Source organism: Chiloscyllium plagiosum, unplaced genomic scaffold (assembly GCF_037043375.1).
Source record: "Chiloscyllium plagiosum isolate Xiang-an unplaced genomic scaffold, Cpla_swu_hap1 HiC_scaffold_13, whole genome shotgun sequence".
Classification (NCBI taxonomy): Eukaryota; Metazoa; Chordata; class Chondrichthyes; order Orectolobiformes; family Hemiscylliidae; genus Chiloscyllium; species Chiloscyllium plagiosum.
Window position 1 is genome coordinate 82,616,218 of NW_028270151.1, and position 19,891 is coordinate 82,636,108.

Sequence of the window (19,891 nt, forward strand, 5' to 3'; positions counted from 1 at the left end):
TGCAGATGACACCAAAATTGGCAACGTAGTGGACAGCGAAGAAGGTTACGTCAGATTTCAACAGCATCTTGACCAGATGGGCCAATGGGCTGAGAAGTGGCAGATGGAGTTTAATTCAGATAATTGTGAGGTGCTCCATTTTGGGAAAGCAAATTTTGGCAGAACTTATCCACTTAATGGTAAGGTCCTAGGGACTGTTGCTGAACAAAGAGACCTTGGAGTGCAGGTTCATAGCTCCTTGAAAGTGGAGTCGCAGGTAGACAGGATAGTGAGGAAGGCATTTGGTATGCTTTCCTTTATTGGTCAGAGTATTGAGTAAAGGAGTTGGGTGGTCATGTTGCGGCTGTACAGGACATTGGTTAGGCCACTGTTGGAATATTGTGTGCAATTCTGGTCTCCTTCCTATTGGAAAGATGTTGTGAAACTTGAAAGGGTTCAGAAAAGATTTACAAGGATGTTGCCAGGGTTGGAGGATTTGAGCGAAAGGGAGTGGCTGAACAGGCTGGGGATGTTTTCCTTGGAGCGTTGGAGGCTGAGGGGTGACCTTATAGAGGTTTACAAAATTATGAGGGGCATGGATAGGATAAAAAGACAAAGTCTTTTTCCTAGGGTCGGGGAGTCCAGAACTAGACGGCATAGGTTTAGGGTGAGAGGGGAAAGATATAAAAGAGACCTAAGGCCAACATTTTCACACCGAGGGTGGTACATGTATGGAATGAACTGCCAGAGGAAGTGATGGATGCTGGTACAATTGCAACACTTAAAAGGTATTTGGATGGGTATATGAATAGGAAGGGTTTGGAGGGATATGGGCCGGGTGCTGGCAGGTGGGACGAGATTGGGTTGGTATATCTGGTCGGCATGGACGGGTTGGACCGAAGGGTCTGTTTCCATGCTGTACATCTCTATGACTCTATGAGAGGAGAAAGATTTCAAAAAGATGCAAGGGATAAGTTTTTTTTACACAGGGAGTGGTTCATGTATGGAATGAACATTCAGAGGTATTATGGATGTGGATACAATTAAATGAGAAGTGTTTGGAGGGATATAGGCCAAGCACAGGCTGGTGGGATGAGTTTAGTTTGGGGTCATGGTCGACATGGACTGATGGAATGAAGGGTCTATTTCCAAGCTCTATGACTCTATGACTTTATAACTATCCAGATGACCGAAGAAGCAGAAATTTTGTTTTAAAAAGCAGCATGAGAAAATGTGGAAAAGAAGGACAGCCTAAGTCAACACTTCACAGTTGAGTGGTTCGATAACACCACTGATGTCATAGCATAGACTGAAATTATTCAATTGTCTTCCAACCACAGATTACTCTTCAAAATATGATCTTTGGTAGTGAAAACACCAGGAGTTGCCGGTATATTTTTGATAAAATCCATTCAGCTGTTAAGAAGAAGCAACACCAAAGTAACGCAGCCAGCTTTTCCTTCTATCACAGGACTTGATAAAATGACAATGCTATCCAAATGACCATGAGCAAGAATGGAAGGATCAGATGTGAGTATAACTTGCACACCACCAAAAGCAAAAGACGAATTCTTTCTGACACATTATTAAATCTCTGACACATTTTGAGAAACTAGGGATAATTGAATGGGGTGAAACTTTTAAGAAGTTACCTCAATGCCAGAGGATGCCCTCAATAAATACCATGCCTGAGATCAAAGATTCATCAAGGTTTTAGTGTGGCTACAAACCTTGCCTGAATATTTTGTTCCTGAGCAATAGGTTTTCAAGACAACTAGTGAATATGATTTCTTGGGAAGAGGGGAGGTCGTCACAATCCTACTTTACGTCATTGAAAATAATTACATAAAGAATTTAATAACACAAATAAAGTTTCAGGCGATGCGCTGAATAAGTCACAAATCCTGAAAGAGTGAAGTGATACGATGCAATAGGAGTCACCCATCAGGATATAAAGGCGATAGTGAGGACTGCAGATGCTGGAAATCAAAGTCGAGAGTGTGATACTGGAAAAGCACAGCAGGTCAGGCAGCATCCGAGGAGCTGGAGAATCGACGTTTCAGGCAAAAATCCCTTCATCAGGAATCGATCAGGAGAGAAACGTCTGTTCTGAGAGGAGTTAACCAGAGTTTTGGGAGAGTCGGGAGAGCGCTGTGCTTGTTACAAATGCTGTGTGAGAATTTCTTAGGAGCAGTAATGTTTAAATGGAGTGCAACGCCTCACAAGGGGCAAAAACATTTCCTAGAAGTAACATAACTAGCTACTAATTATTATTTAATAAAGCTAATCAGTATTCATCAAGATCTAGTCTTTCTTAGCTGCCTAAGAGATTGTATAGGAATTGTATCAGTCACCTAGATGAACATCAGTAAGAAGGATTGGCGCCAGTGATTCTACTCAAAATGTCGCAGATGGGTTTGGGCAGAAACCAGCATAAATAAGAGACATTATCCAGAACAACACAGCCTGCTTGATTGGCATCACATCCACTACCAACAGCAGTCACTTTATCCAACATCAACATACATTGGCAGCAGTGTATACCATCTACAAGATGCACCGCAGCACCTTACTCAGCATCTTTCAATACCCTGACCTCCACCATTAGTTAGACAGCAATTTGTGATCCTCACAGCTGGGTGGTCACAGGCCTATTAGCATGGATTATTGCTCCCCGACAGCATCTATTACTCAGCCTTGCTTCAATATACAGTCATGCATTCTAAAACCCACTAGATAGAAACTAGATTCTGAGAAATTTTGATGAGAAAGTCAGAGAGAGTAATTGAAAGTTTCAGGTCACCTCTGGATCTCAGTTTGGACACCTGGCACCCAAATCTCAGAATATACTCCATAGGCCATGACCACTTTACCCATGGTCCATGGACCTTGCCATCCTACAGATACCTCACTACATCCTCATAGCATGTCTCCGGTTCAGTTGCAGTACACTTCTGCACTTTGTGCTGGATTATGGAGCATACCAGCGCCTACTTTTGGAATGTCAATGTGAGGACAAGGTATGCCCAGGGACAGGCGCCAAACATATGCATTGGACCAGGCTACATCTCAAAGCTGCTCACCTACTCTCCTAGCACTCATGCACCTTGGCCTACTTCAATGTTCTCTGGCATGCCTTGCTTTTAGAGTGTTGCCTCCTCAGCTGCACCTTAAAGGCTCACAGTACTTCTGCCTTGGCCTGCTGCTTAGTGAAAAGCCAGGCAGTTTCTCATGGTTGTCAGCAGTCATCAATCAAGGGGCTATTAGACACTGTCCTAGCTCAATCTCATATCCACACCATGTGGCAGCAGTGCGTGCAGCAAATACACTGCGTGTGCTTCTACTACATTTGTCATGTTTCAACGTCAAAGGGGTCTAGTTCTCAATCAATCATAGGCGTCAAGCATTGGTTAAGGAGTGAAGAGCATTATTGGCTCACACTCTAGGGCTTTGGGCATGAGCATTGGAAGCCATGTCCTGGGATGCAGAGGGAACAAGGATGGTGAAAGGGGGAAATTCAACATATTATGGGGAAAAGACAATAGTGCATGGGAAGACTTGAGACATGACGGGGCAGGGATTCGTCAACAGTGTCCATCCCATGACCTCAATGACAGATGCTTGGAAGATGATGGCAGGCAGGAGTGAAGTGGAGGGATGGGGCTCAGGGGTTAAGGTTGAGAGGCGCTGCCATAATTCCAGGTTGTGGATAAAAAGATATTGGAATCATTAGCGATAGATGTCCAGGGAGTTGAGAGTGTGGTGCTGGCAAAGCACAGCAGATCAGGTAGCATCCAAGGAGCAGGAGAATTGATGTTTCAAGCAAAAGACCTTCATCAGGACTGAGGCTTGTGGGGAAAGGAAGCTGAGAGATAAATGGAAGGGGGATTAGGCTCAGGGGAAGGTAGCAGGGAATGTGATAGATAGATGAAGGCTGGAGGGGGGGGGAGGTGATAGGTTGGAGAGGAGGGTGGAGAAGATAGATGGAAAGGAAGATGGACAGTAATGACAGGTCAAGAGGGTGGTGCTGAGTTGGAAAGTTAGATCTAGGATAAGGTGCAGGGAGGAGAAATGAGGAAACTGGTGAAATCCACGTTGATCCCGTGTGGTTGTAGGGTCCCGAGACAGAAGATGAGGCAGTCTTCCTTCGGATGGTGGATGTTAAGGGTTTGGCAATGGAGGAGGCCCAGAACCTGAATGTCCTTGGAGGAGTGGGGGGAAGGGGGAGTTAAAGTGTTTGGCCACGGGGCGGTCGGGTTACTTCGTGCATGTGTCCAGGAGATATTCTCTGAAGCGTTCCACAAATAGGCGTCATGTCCCCTCAGTTTGGAGGAGACCGCATCGGGAGCAACAGATACAGTAAACGACGTGTGTGGAGATACAGGTGAATGTCTGACGGATGTGGAAGGCTCCTTTGGGGTCTTGGACAGAGGTGAGGGGGGAAGTGTGGGTGCAGGTTTTCTCATGAAGAAAGCGACATAGAGGGTCAGAGGAGCTCCTTGATTACCATACTGTGTCTTTGCCTCAGTGTGCCAAATGTAACCTGTACTGCTGTCCATATTTACCTGATTCCAAAATGTGGACTCCAATTGGAAGATGTCTGAGGAATGAATGGAATGAGTGTGTTTGTTTCTGCACTTGTGAGTGACAGGGGGCTCTTCAAAGGCAGTACCATCCATCATGCACTTGGACAGTACAAAGTTAAAAATCACACAACACCAGTTTGTAGTCGAACAGGTTGACGAATGGTGATCATAACATTCTGCCTCTTGTGAAGATGGTGTTACTTTAACTAGGTTACTTTGTCTTTGGGTTTTTTAACAGAGGTCATAAAGGCAGAGATACCAAAGGGCCTAGCAAGAGTCTAGTTTCACAATAACAAAGGAATGGCCTATTCTCCCAGTTCAGGTTTTTTCTAGTTTGGTTTAGCTGTGGCAGTCACAAGATGCTGGAGTACAGGAAGGCTGCAAGCTTCAATAAATAATTCCTGGCAGACTTCCTCTCTGAAATCTCTTTGGCTGATGTTCAATTTACCTTTTTGTCAAGGGGCTGTGTTTATGGGATGTTTATGCTGATTGCTCACATCACTAAGAATTTATTCTACCGCACTCTGAGAAAAGGAACAGGAAGTGACTTCACCACAGGAAATAATATCACCACAGGAAATGACATCACCAACCCAAAGAACCCCAAACGTCTAAATAGAAAGCAGGAATTCTCAGCATTTCTTTGCCTGAGGCCCACTGAAGATGTTACCTAGTAAGGTAACGAAACATCTGGAAATGAACCTTGCAGCTCAGTGAGCAAATTTTGTTTCTTATGGTCCCCAGACAGGGTTGATGGCAAGTGCATCACTATTGCTACAATCCATCAAAGGCCCATGGAAATGGAAGTGGAAGAGATACACCAGCAAACCTAAGATCAATGGCAAACTCTGGCGAATACCAAACAGCTCACATACGAGGAGGTCGTAGTTGAAGGTCCCCCCAGGATGTACAGGAGGTACAGGAGGGCTGGAGTCTATCGTCCTCAATGCCATTTCCCCTGAATGAGTGAGGCGCATTGCCACTACAGTGTGAGAATTTCCCGAGACACTGTCACAAAACCCATGCCAGCTGTTACTGTGGGAGCCTGTGACCTGAGGGGGTGGGTGGCCATCCTATCCTTGAGGTGGTCAAGGCGACATTGGACATTTTTTTGGAACTGTTCCTGCCAAGGAGACACAGGGGTCCTGTGTGTGGTCTCTTAATTGCCCACCCACAAATGTATAAAGGCAGATACTGATGTGATATGGGTGAGATCAAAGCACTTCAATGCCTTTCCCCATGGCAAGGTCAGTGTTACAGCCTGGAGAGCAGGTTTTGCCAATTTGGCTGGCAGAGTGCCATAAACTGGACACACAATTAATGGAAAGGGCAATATTGTAATGTCAGTGTGCCCATCAACAGAAAAGGGTTCCATTCCATCAATCATCTGTGACTGTCGGTACCACTTATTCATACTTGTGCCAAACTTACACTGTGTAAGTTTGATGCTGACATGGGCATATCAAAACTACCCTATACAATAACGGAGTTCTGATCAAATCTTCACTCGTTGTATATCGCCGAAACACATGAAAGCACCCACATCCATCAATTTTGGCCATGGGTGGTGTCAGGTCCATTTCAGATTTCTCTAAAGGGTGAGGCATCTCAAAGCTGACTTTCTCATGCTGCTACTATGCAGTAAATCCACAAGTGGTTTTCTCCACTAACAGGACACTGCTGTGAAACCAAGAAATTGTTTGGTCACCACACGAAGGAGCAAAGTGATCTATGAGTTTCAGTGCCAGCGTGATGCCAAGCACGTAAGCAGTACATCCCAATGAATAGCAAACCATATCAAACAACGCGTCGCATTGAGCAGGCAAAGAGGGCAGCAGGCTGTTTATGCCCCCACGAACCTGTGGCACAAATCACGCAGAAATATAGGTCCATAATTCGATGTACTTCTGCTGTTGGAAATCATTTATTCAATGGACTGTACTAAGTGTTACACTAGAAACTAACTTAAGATCATCAGCTGGCCGTGATGTATCATGCTAAAAACTATATATACAGTACCCTTTTTTTGGTAGGAATTTAAACATACATTTCACCTTTATCATTAAAAAATTGTCATGGAGACAGCCAATCTCTGCTACATCCCCATCCTCTGTTGCTGCTGGCAACAGCCTGACCAATTAAAATCTATCTGTCTTGTTTGAGAATGAAGATTGACAGTTAACAGTTCTTGCTGGACCTCCATGCCAATAATGGCCCAGCCAATCAGCACCTTCTACTCATACTCTACAAAATGGTGTCCATTCCTTGCAAGCATGCCCTTTTGTCCTAATCCTGATGAGTGCAAGGCAAACAGGTTTAACTTCTTGACTCTTTATACTAATGTTTAAAATAACAATTCCTGCCTTTCACTATGGGCAATGCCACAGGAGATCCTCTCCTAATGGATCTATAGATTTTTTGTTGAGTTAAAATGACGACCTCGTCTTCTTGTAGCATGAGAATGAACTGTACTCTTCATCAGAATATTTCTTTTGGATCTTGATATCCTTCTGAGGGAACAGGTAGGGTTAGTGTCTGAGATGCCGCAATGAAGATGAAACGTTTTACCAAAGCCTTGTTGGCTGTTAAGGACCCAGAACCTGTTCCAACATTTATTAGATCATGGCTAATTCCATTTGCCCTGTTTAATCTCCATTCTATATCATGGCTTTGCATTCTGCAAACATAGAACTCCGCACCGTTCCCAACACAACCCCAGTACTAGTACCTTTACATTATCAGTCATCCTCTGCTTATTTGCAGTACGATAACAGAGATAAAATGAGAAACACATTTCTTCCCAACCCCGCAGTTACCATCTTTTTTTTCTTAACGTAACAAAGAAACAAATAGGATCTCTAATTTGGGTTTCTTTTTTTTTGCACTCACCGGGGAGAGGGAATTTTCGCAATTTCTAAACCTATACAATTTCAGCCGCTGTCCACAAAAAAACCCTTTTAACCTCTGAGATATGAGATAACGTTTTTTTCCACAGACAATATGAAGTGGCTGTCATTATCTCAGATGGTTTGTATCATATTAGAATCTGCGCTCGTGGGTCAGAAAGTACACCGAGGTCTTTTTCTGTGCAATGCCAGTGAATGACTTCACATCACACAATGGCCCCTGAATGGCTGGACGTTTTGTCATTCAAACTGCATAAAGAGGCAGAAATTGATTTTTATTGTAGAATCTTCATATGTAATAAAGCTCAGAGGATCTCTTTTCTTCTCTCGCTGAATGCTTCCAGAATGCTTTCAATCTACTTTCTGTGTTTCATACATACACTGAAAGGATAGAAAAAAAATGGAAGGGGGTGGGTGGAAGCTGGGGGGAAACTCACTTCACTCTTGGAGAGGTGAAGGCAATAAAAAAATTGAAAAAAAAAACAAAACGATTTTCGATTGCAAGGGAAAGTTGTTATTTTATTGTCTGTGGCATTGAATTTAGCCGCTTCTCAACTTTTATATATAGATTAGATCATCTTTCTGGAGGAGATCACAAGATAGCAAACGCAACTGGAGAGTTGTCACTTTGAATAGTTTAGGATCCAGCCTTGGGACGGTTTTGTCTGTGAAGGAGGGATGTAGTTCTACTGAGGGGAGGCAAGGGGGTAGTGCCAAGTGATCTCTCGCATCCACCTAAGGAAGCGAATCATTTTGACATTTCGCGTGTGAGATGGCACATTGAAGAGCATGGTGCTGTGCAACACTAAACAGTCAACCTGTGCTCAATGGGGACGCTTTAACTAGCTGCAATGTGCTTTGGGTATCTTGAGGCCCTCAATGCACTATGCTGACCACATCCAATTTCTTTCTTCCCTCGGTTTTCCTCCATCCACCAGCTCAGTTAGTCTGTCCACTGCCCAATTTCGAACTGAACTGCCAGGGCGAGGATATCTCAAGTTAGGGGCTCCCCTTACCACAACATTATTACACACATACACACAGCTGCTTCCCAATTGACATTATTTGGAAGCACAGACTGGGGATTAATACCTCTCTACCTCATGAGGCAGTGGCAATACATTTCCATCTCCACTAAGAGATGATTTTGGAGTAACCTTCACAAACAAGGGGATAAAATGGGGCTGGAATCTGGCACATTTGCTCCGCAGGTCTTTTTTGCTGCATTTGTTGATAGCTCTCATTTAAGTACACATTACTAGCACCTGGTATGTATAGTGCCTGGACTTGTGAGGATATCGACTTTGAAAGTCTAGTTTCAGTCAGTTGAGGTCCTTACATAGTAACTCACTGTGTTATGATAAACAATATGCTATATTTGTTCTGAAGAAGGATCACTAGACCCAAAATGTTAACTCTGCTTTCTCTCCACAGATGTTGTCAGACCTGTTGAGATTTTCCAGCAATTTTCGATTTTGTTTCTGACTTCCAGTATCCACAGTTCGTTTTTTTACTTTTGTTTAGTACTGTAGATTTAGTTAGTACAAATTACAGGTCCTGATGCCCCTCTGTGTCCCTGTTCAGTTTTACTTGCCTTTGATGCTTTGATGCTACCTGATGCTACCACATCTTGTGTATTCACTTCATTCTCTGAAACTTTTCCTCCTCTGAAACTGTGCAACCAGTGTTTCACACAGAGCTGACTTTTAGCCCCTCAGAACGTAATGAATTTCAAACCCAGTCAAACTTTGAGCTCCCCTTCCACTCCTTCCCCACTGGTACTAATTTCTTTCACCTGGAGTCACACGGTGGCACAGTGGTTAGCACTGCTGCCTCACAGCACTAGAGACCTGGGTTTAATGCCAGCCTCGGGCGACTGCCTGTGTGGAGTTTGCACATTCTCCCTGTGTCTGCATGAGTTTCCTCCGGGTGCTCTGGTTTCCTCCCACAGTCCAAAGATGTGCAGGTCAGGTGAATTGGCTATGCTAAATTGACCATTGTGTTAGGTGCATTAGTCAGGGGAAATGGGTCTGGGTGGGCTGCTCTTCGGAGGGTCAGTGTGGACTGGTTGGGCCGAAGGGCCTGTTTCCACACTGTGGGGAATCTAGTCAGTTGCAGGAAGTGTAACTCCTCCCTCCTCACTGTCTAACCGTTCCTTCCAATGTTCAATTCAATCCCAACATAAACTTTAAGAAGAGCACCTCATCTTCCAGTCAGGCATTTTTGCAGCTTTCCAAACTTAACATTGAGTTCAACCACTTCAGATCATGAATTCTGTTCTCTATTTTGATTTCATCTTTTTGGTGAATACTAGTCTGTTTTTGGCTTTCATGGTTGTGCTTGCAGATGGTGATGTCAATTACTTTATCATTAACACTCATGCTGCAGCTGTACAAACCTCTGGTGCGGCTGCACTTGGAGTATCGTGTACAGTTCTGGACACCGCATTATAGGAAGGATGTGGAAGCATTGGAAAGGGTGCAGAGGAGATTTATCAGGATGTTACCTGGTATGGAGGGAGGGTCTTATGAGGTAAGTCTGAGGGACTTGAGGCTGTTTCCGTTAGAGACAAAAAGGCTAAGAGGTGACTTAATAGAGCCATAAGTGATGATCAGAGGATTAGATAGGGTAGACAGTGACAGCCTTTTTCCTCGGACAGTGATGGCTAGCAGGAGGGGACATAGCTTTATATTGAGGAGTGATAAATATAGGACAGATGTCAGAGGTAGATTCTTTACTCAGACAGTAGTAAGGGCGTGGAATGCCCTGACTCCAAGAGTAATGGGCACACCAATATTAAGAGCATTTAAATAATCATTGGATAAACATATGGATGGTAATGGAATAGTGTAGGTTAGAAGCGCAAAATCAAGGGCTGAAGGGTTTGTACTGCACTGTGGTGTTCTATGTTCTATGAGACCAATGCTTCCTTTCATCACCACAACCATTACCACTCCCTTTGTCTTTTTTTCCCAAGACGTATTTTGTGACTTTCTCCCTCCCGCCCTCTTATCCACCATAATATTTGCTTTAGCTTTGCCTCTCCAATTCCCCACCTTTTCACATCACAAAATCTAGCACACTTGCACCCTGCTTCTCTTCCAAAAGAAAGTCATGTTTAAGTCGAAATGCACCTTTGCTTTTCTCTCTCCACAGATCCTGCCAGCCCCATTGTGTTTTTGTAGTCCTTTCTGTTTTTATTCACTTTTCCAATGCAAGATTTAGATTGTAGGCATGCTTTCCTTGGGGCAAGGCTTCACCAACCCTAGTTCTCCAAACACAATGGTACTTCCCAGTTTTTCCACAAATAATATTAACATCTTCTCAACTATGTAAACGCTTCTCATGCCAGGAATTAGGACTGAAGCTGGAAACTCAGACAAAAGGGAGGGATACATACATGGTCTAACCTGTGAATAATTTGCCTCTATTGACATGGATAATGAATTGACCGCGACAGTGGCTCTTAAAGTATAGGAGCATCTTTTGGGACTTGTGATATATGTAGCCACAATGGCACCCAGAGAGCAGAGACTCTCTCGGGAAAACATTGTGACCAGCTCCAAAGCCCATCTCTCAGATTCTGCCATGTTCATTTATTTTCTTGGATCACTGTTTGCTGGCAAGCAAGGGGAGTGAGCAAACTGCACACAGAGGACCTAAGGGTCAGGTTTGGGTACATCAATTTTATTTTCTCCACCAATTTTATTTCATCTGCCTTGACATTCATGTGGAGGGGAGAGAATCTTAAATTACCCCACGCATGAAAGGGTTACATTAATCAGTCGGGAATCCCAACTGGAAAATCAGGATCTGGGGATCAAAGTTTGTGTTGAAATTGGCAGTTGAGGGTGAGGGAGTAGAGACATGAAGCAGCCTCTGTGTAAATAAAATTCCTGATCTCTTCATTGGCACGGCTCTTCTCTCATCTGGAGCTTAATTGTCCATTCAACTGTCGATGCTAAGTAACAGCAGTGTGTTGCAAGATATACGGCAGAATTCATCAAGGCTCCTTAGACAGCACCTTCTAAAGCCCCAATCTCTATCATTCAGAAGGACAAGGGAAGTGGATACATGGGAATACTGCCATCTGCAAGTTCCTTTCCAAGCTACTCACCATCCGGAGTGAGAAATATGTCACTGTTCCTTCACTGTCGCTGAATCAGAATCCTGGAACCCTCTCCCTAAGGGCATAGTGTTTAACCTACAGCAGGTGGACTGTAGCAATTCAAGAAGGCAACTCACCGACATCTTCTCAAGGGAAACTTGGGATGGGCAATAAATGCTGGCCAGCCAGTGGCATCTACGTCCCACAAGGAAATAAAAAAAATTAAAAGGTATCTTGCCAAAAATCAATTAGACATGGTTATCACATTGGTGATTAGATATACTCTATCAAGCCACACAAACAGATTGTGAGAGGTTATTTCAATATCACAAGTAGTCTCATTAGGCCTTGAAGCATAACACTTTTACAAACAAGTTTAAATTCATGTGTTTAAAGTTTTTATGTGAATATTAATAATTAAATCTTGAAAGTTACCATCCTGCTGTTTTGTTCTATTTTGGTGTTGCACATTCCCATTAAAGACAATATCAGATTTGAAGTGGTCTTGTAAAGATGGATGGGGATAGGATGTTTCTATTGGTGCCATAAACAAGAACTAGGTGTCACTGTTTAAAATGAGGAATAAACAGGGAGTTTAAATAGGGACAAGGGGATTTATTTTTGACCAACAGTTTTGAATCTATGGAACTCCCTTCCTCCGAAGGTATTGGAAGCGGAGCCCTTGAACATTTTTAAAGCAGAGGTCAACAGACTCTTGACATAAACGAGGGGGATGAAAGGGGTTCCAAAATGCCAAGGACCCAGGTTCGATTCCAGCTTTGGGTAACTGTGTAGAGTTCGCACATTGTACTGTGTCTGCGTGGGTTTCCTCTGGGTGCTCTGGCTTCCTCCCACCATCCAAAAATACGCAGCTTTGATGGATTGGCCATGCTAAATTGTCCAGAAATGTCCAGGCTAGGTGGGTTAGCCATGCAGGGTTATGGGAATAGGGTGGGGGAATGGGAGTGGGTGGGCTGCTTTTAGGTGGGCTGAATAGCCTCCATCTGCACTATAGGGATTCCATGAGAGACGTTTTGGACTGGCTGGAAATCAATCCAAAACCCACGTGCTGAAAATGGAGGGATGGAGGGATCCAAGCAAGCTAAGGACCTAATAATAGATAAACCTGGGGATTAACACTGAGGCAAAGAAACTACGCAACTAAATGTAGTTATTAAATGCCAATATCTGAATGCTACAAATGTGAGTAATGAAATATCAGAGCTGGTAAAATACCTCATGTACTAGATTAGATTAGATTACTTACAGTGTGGAAACAGGCCCTTCGGCCCAACAAGTCTACACTGCCCCGCCGAAGTGCAACCCACCCCTACCCCTACATCTACCCCTTACCTAACACTACGGGCAATTTAGCACGGCCAATTCACCTGACCCACACATCTTTGGACTGTGGGAGGAAACCGGAGCACCCTGAGGAAACCCACGCAGGCACGGGGAGAATGTGCAAATTCCACACAGTCAGTCGCCTGAGGCGGGAATTGGGCACTGTGAGGCAGCAGTGCTAACCACAGTGCCACTGGCGCTGTGAGGCAGCAGTGCTTACCACAGTGCCACCGTGCCGCCCACTCAAATTCCCTACCACAGAAAGTGGTTTGAGATTTAATCATTGCATGTTTGATATGGTTCTTAGGGCTCAAGTGAGAAAACACTATGCGGGGAGAGAGCAGGAACAGGGTTCTCTGTTGGATGACCATCCTTAATCATATTTAATGGTGGAGCAGACCTCTCCTGCTCCTATTTTCTGTGTTTCTATGTAACAAGGTTATGCAAGTGGTGACTTCAACTCATGGGGGTGCAAGATGCTCAGCACACTTGGTAAGAACAGGAAAGCAGGAGGACTAGTCATTCATATTCAATGCATTCTCAATGCAGATCATAAAATCCCTACATGTGGAAGCATGCCATTCAGCCCATTGAGTCCATACTGACCCTCCAAAGAGCTTCCCACCTAGACTCAGCTCCCTAACCTGCCCCAAAACCTTACATTTCCCATGGCTAACCTCCACCTAGACTGTACATCCCTGGATACTATGGACAATTTAGTGTGGCCAATTCAGCTAGCCTGCACCCCTTTGGACTGTGAGAGGAAACCGGAGCACTCAGAGGTAACCCATGCAAACACAGGGAGACTGAGGTAAAACTCTGCAGAGACAGTCGCCCGAGAGTGAAATTGGATTCCTGACACTGTGAGGCAGCAGTGCTAACCACTGAGCCACCGCGCTGCCAATTTGGTAGCATGGTGAAAGTCATAAAATAGCCTCACAGTGAAGAGGGTCAGGAACAGGGGTCTACAACAAGCCCCTTGGACAGGATTGTGCATCTCAGTCTTTTAGGAGCAGATAAAGAGATTTCATTGCAATAATAGATAACATAACTCAATGCAGGGTAAACTAGGGCTGCTTTAATTGAACAGAATCTGAAGTGGTGAATGTGGGACGGGATTGTTCTGTGAGGCTGAATGTTAAAGACCCCATTCAGGATGGTTCACACCCAGACTTGCTGTTTAAAAACGATCAAGATACCATCCATAAAATAGAACCAGTCGGGATTAGCGGGTGCATTATGATCACATTTAAGATTATCTGGCAATCAGCAGCAGCAGGTGTCAAGGCAAAAATACAGGGCTTTAAAAAGGCCAACTTCAAAGGAATAAGCGATGAACTCAAAGAAATTAACTGGGAAATATCATTGAAAATATCTGCTTTCGGGAAAAATGGATCAGTTGAAAATTCTAACATGTTGCAACTGCAGGATAAATACATACATCAGAAAAATTCATTGAAGTGAAACATGCTGTCTGCAAAACGGAGGCAAAAAATGCAATTATAACAGTGATAAATAGCAGACGATGCCAAGACTGTGGGTTAGGGATTTGTTTAAACAGGTTGAAAGCAATATTAAAGGTACAAAAGGTGTCCTTGAGATGTGTGTACAAGAGAGAGAGAACAAAGTCATTTCAATTATAAGATAATGGGAAATGAGTGTGGCAATTTAGTGGACAGTTTGCACTCTTCCTGATTATTATTACCATTGAAGATGATCAAAATCAATTTGGTGGGGAGAGTTTTAAACTGGACTGCTAAATCATCATGAACCACTTTACGTTATTACTCAAGGTGGCAAGGGCTCTTCTATCATGATACTGAGGTTGAGGTGGACGCATCGAACTACCAAAAGTCTTGAAACCCTCCCAGCCACAATCTGTAAGTCTCATAAGGAGTGATCCATTATCTGATTTGCCCTCACAATCTGCTGTAGACATAATGATGGGCGTTTTACCTTCAGCAGGATACTTATATCTGATTGGATGGCACTTCTTTTGGTTTCCGAATGTAAGAATTAGATTTGTGCAATGTGGCACAACAAATTAATGGACTTTTATTACGGCTCCTGGTATCTGCAAATATTATAAGTGCAGGCACTGAAGTGTCTGGGCAAGTATTGAGTAATTTTGTTACAATCTGTAGCACACCTCCCTCAGCGTTTCATGTTGCAAGTGATCTCAGTAAGATGGAGACAGAGACCTAAGATGGTGCCATGTGTGGTGACATTGTACACATTTCATGGTACTCCTGTACTTTGTAAATCTAAATTTAATTCTAATTCTATACCATTAGGTCACATGCCACAATACAGTGATGATATCATGAGCGTGTCTCTTATAGATGTATTGCATAGGAGAAAGTGAGGACTGCAGATGCTGGAGATCAGAGCTGAAAAATGTGTTGCTGAAAAAGCGCAGCAGGTCAGGCAGCACCAAAGGAGCAGGAGAATTGACGTTTCGGGCATAAGCCCTTCTTCAGGAATGTATTGCATACCAATTATGAGACATAACAGAACAGTATAGAAAATAAACAGGTTGTTTTAAGTACATCGATGGATTCGCTTCACAAAATTTCATGTAGCTTTATTGGTCTTGCTGCACGGGTGCTGCTAATGGATGGGTGGACCAGTTAGCTTAACATTTGTCATTGGAAAAATGGATAAAGGATGTGGGCTGTGATAACAGCATTTACAAATCAATAATATACTTGCTGGGCTCAGTGGTCTCCTTCTGCTCCTATGACACACAGTCTTATTGCTGCATATTTGTGTCAATAGACATGTCATCAGCAGATAGCCCTTGCAAACTCAGTGTCCGCCCCTTGTGGTAGCTCAAACTGCACTGTGGCATGCTGCAGAATGAAGACATCTTGACTTCTATCAAGTTACCAAGCACTGACTTGCATCCTGCACTGTTTGTCCAGCCTCACAGCTGTTGGACATTGAGGGAGTAGGATTTATTTTTTCGGTTCTGGCACACAGCAGAGGTACATGCGATGCTCACAAAGCAATGTATGCAAATCAATGGAGTTATTGTTCCAACTTGGGGTGGCAGGGTGGCTCAATTGTTGCACTGTTGCCTTATAGCATCAGGGACCCAGGTTCAATTCTAGCCTCGGGCAACTGCCTGTGTGGAGTTTGCATGTTTTCCCTGTATCTGTGTGGGTTTTCTGCTCTGGTTTCCTCCCACAGTCCAAAGGTATAGGTTTCTAAAGTATTTAGGCCCTGCCAGAAGTGAGGATGAAAAGATTAAGTGAATGAGGATTTTTGCACATTATGGTAGCTATATACACTGAGAGTTAGCATGTGATCCACACTTTTGATTCTCTGTACAGAGAATTCCATCTTTACCGTGGACAAAAAGAAAAAGAAAAACTTGTATTTATATAACATCTTTCATAACCTCAAGACCTTTTCACCGATATTCACCACAAAAGACAGATCAAGTCGTCATTCTGTGAGGAATTGTATATGTATTCAAGACTGTTTATTGAAGGGCATGGTCATTTTTCATCTGTTTTGGCTATATTCTTGATAGCTAATTTCCAGTCTTTTATTCTTATATAGGAAGACTGCTGAGGTCAGGGGTGAAAGTAAAGGATTATTTAGTACAAGGCTATAATAGGACAGTTGAAGAATTGAACCACAGCAGTGCAAAGGTAGCAGCATTGTGGATCCTTCTCAGCTGAGCTGCTTTTCAGAATGTAACATTTTTTATATTGCAAAAGAGTCTCCATTTCAAAATGACTGCATTGGCTACAAGGGACCTTGAGACTTCTTGAGGCCATGAAAAGTATCATATTAATACACATCTTTCTTTTTCTTTCCTTAAAGATGGAAAGATTCTGCAGAGAGAATCAAAAGAGTGTTAAAACTCAGTGCACATAGTTAGCCATCAGTGGTCCTTGCAGACACGGATGACTCTCTCCCACTCTCGGGATGAGTCCATAAGTGGCCCTACAGATCAATGTGGCTATCACAGGCTCTGTTACACTTGGGGCAGAAGGTGGTCACGGTTAAAGGGTGGGTGGTGTGGCAGGGCACTCCTTTCAGTGTCTCCCCCCGGCTTCCACTCTGTCCCGACGACAAGTCTTGAGGTGCCCGACACCTTCCTAGATGATCCTCCTCCACTTTGGATGGTGTTGGGCCAGTGATTCCCAGGAGTCTTTGGGAATGCCACACTTCGAAATGAGGCCCTTGAGGGTATCCCAAAGGAAGCGCTTCCTCTGTCCACCTGGGGCTCGCCTGCCGTTCCGGAGCAGGGAGTAGAGCACTTGCTTGGGAAGTCGCGTGTCGGTCATGGGGATGCCATGTCCAGCCCATCACAGCCGAGCAAGGGTGGTCAGTGCCTTGATGCTGGGAATGTTAGCCTGACCGAGGACATTGGTATTGGTACATCTTTCTTTCCAGTGGATTCGCAGGACCTTATGCAGGCAGCGTTAGTGGGACTGCTCCGGTGTCTTGAGGTGTATGCTGTATAGGAGAAAGTGAGGTCTGCAGATGCTGGAGATCAAAGTTGAAACTTTATTGCTGGAACAGCACAGCAGGTCAGGCAGCATCCAGGGAACAGGAGATTCGATGCTCCGGGCACAGGCCCTTCCTCAGGAATGTGTATGCTGTATACACATTTCAGAGCCACATAGGAGGGCAGGAGACACCACAACTCGGTAAACCATGATCTTGGTGTTCTCCTTGAACACTCTTTCCGTCAAGCAACCGAAGATTGCACTAGCACACTGGAATAGTTAGTGTAATGTGATTAACAGCTGAGCCCCCAGAAACTACTCTCCATGACAGTATAATGCACCTGCCCTCCTCCATGACTACGCTTACAGCTCCAGAGTTTTCAGTGAATCAGGTAGAAGCTGGAGGCAGTCTAGCTTGTCCTACAGATGATCGGATACTATTGTATTGGATAGCAGAACAGGCTAAACCAGTCACCTGGTCAACTCTGTTCCCTATTGCTTATGGTCATATGTTGGTGGTTGACATCTCTTCAAGGAATAGCTTTAATCCTATGTAGCCACTCTATTCCCAAATCCTTTTAGTTCCTGCCCCTCCCACTGTTATTCAATCCAGAATTGTTGAGGGTTTGATCACTAAGCCTGTCCTTTTTGCAGTCGAGATGTGATGAAGTCCGGGGGACCAGACATCTTAATTTTTCCTGGACAGGTCTGATTTCTCATTGAATGCTCTGGTGCCATGAAAATGCCTCAAAGGTCGTTCAGATGTATCAGTATTCACCTTCTTTTCTTTTTTTGCCAATATAAACTGGACCTGAAGGTGGAAAGAAAATCTGGGTGAAGCTTTCTCTACTGCCATTGAAGACTGGACCCAGTATGTGGAAAGCATGTGCTTTTTCTTTTCTGGGCAAATGACATTGGAGCAGATAGAACACGACAAGTAATTCACCTGACAGCTTGTGGATCCGCAACTTTCTCAGTTATTCGGAGACTAACCTTCCCTGAGGCACCAGGTACTAAAGCCTTTCAAAAGTTGAAGGAGTTAGTTAAAGAATTTTACAACCCTAAGCTTCCTCTAATTCTGAGACACTATCAGATTTACATGGACGTTCAAGAACCAGACGAATCCATATCGGGAATTCAGACTAGGTTAAGATGATTGACAGAAGTGTGTGACTTTGATTTAACCTTAAATGAGATGCTGAGAGATTGTTTGGTATGTGGGATTAATGATGTAACCATGCAAACGTGCCTATTGCTGAAGCCCACCTGAACTTCAAACAGACACTACAACTGGCTTTATCATTGGAAAATGTGGCAAGTTGAGCATATAAGTTGCAAGGTATTCCGATGGAAGTGGACACCCTCACCAGTCCGACTGAGCTTGGGGAACACCACTTGAGTGAAGGCAATTGTATAGCCTCACCCAGGACATATCCTAACCAGAGGGACTCTTATGTCAGCCCACAGCAAAATCCCAAAACAAAGCCAAGCCTCAGCCAAATGATTAAAATTTTCTTCAGGATTTGGGCCGGCAAGCCATTGTAGTTGCTGCTGGAATTTATACACACCTAAGACAGCACAAGAGTTCTACTAGATCTAAACTGGGTAAGAGAATTCATAATCCAATATTCAGGAGAGTGCACACACTGGAAAGTCTGCCCACACCTGGTTTGGAACTGTTAACTTGCTCAGCAACATTCAAATCAGAACCAACCAAAATAAATGTTTGGTTAAATAATCACCCAGTTCTAATGGAGATCGATACCACCATGGCCATTTCAGTGACTCCAACACTTAAATTGGCTAAATTGAGAACATATACCAGGGAACTTTGACAGATTAAGGATCCAACTTCAATCCTGGTCACTTATGAGAAACAACTATCGTTCTCTAAGGTATTGGCATACAATGATCCCAAGCAAGACCTGGTATTGACATGCGGTGCCTCCCCATATGGCTTTGGGGTCATATTAGCTCATATGTAGCCCAATGGCCAGTAGGGTACCCATCTTGGACTTTGGCTAATGCAGTGCAAAAATATGCCCAGATAGAGAAGGAAGGTTTAGCAGTCATATTTGGAGTTAGGAAGTTCCACAAATACCTTTACAGATGTACATTTGTAGTAATATTGGACCATATACCCTGCTAGGTCTACTTAAAAATGACAAGGAAGTGCAACCCATAGCTTCAGGCTGAATTCAGCTGGGTACTTTAATACTAAGTGCATATAATTACCAGTTGGAACACAGTCTGAGGGGCCAAGTAGCAAATATGGATGCATTGAGCAGTCTCCTGCTGACAGATACACCACCGATGGTTACACCACTGGAAGAGTCCGTAATGATTTTAAACTTTCTGGACACACTTCCAGTCACAGCTGACAATATCTGACTTTGGATGCAGAGAGAAACTTTGGTCTTGGCAAAACTGTGATAGCTGTTGGTGATCACAACCAGAACTGAAATTTCGTTGGACCTGGAGCGACACCAGATCGCAGCAAAG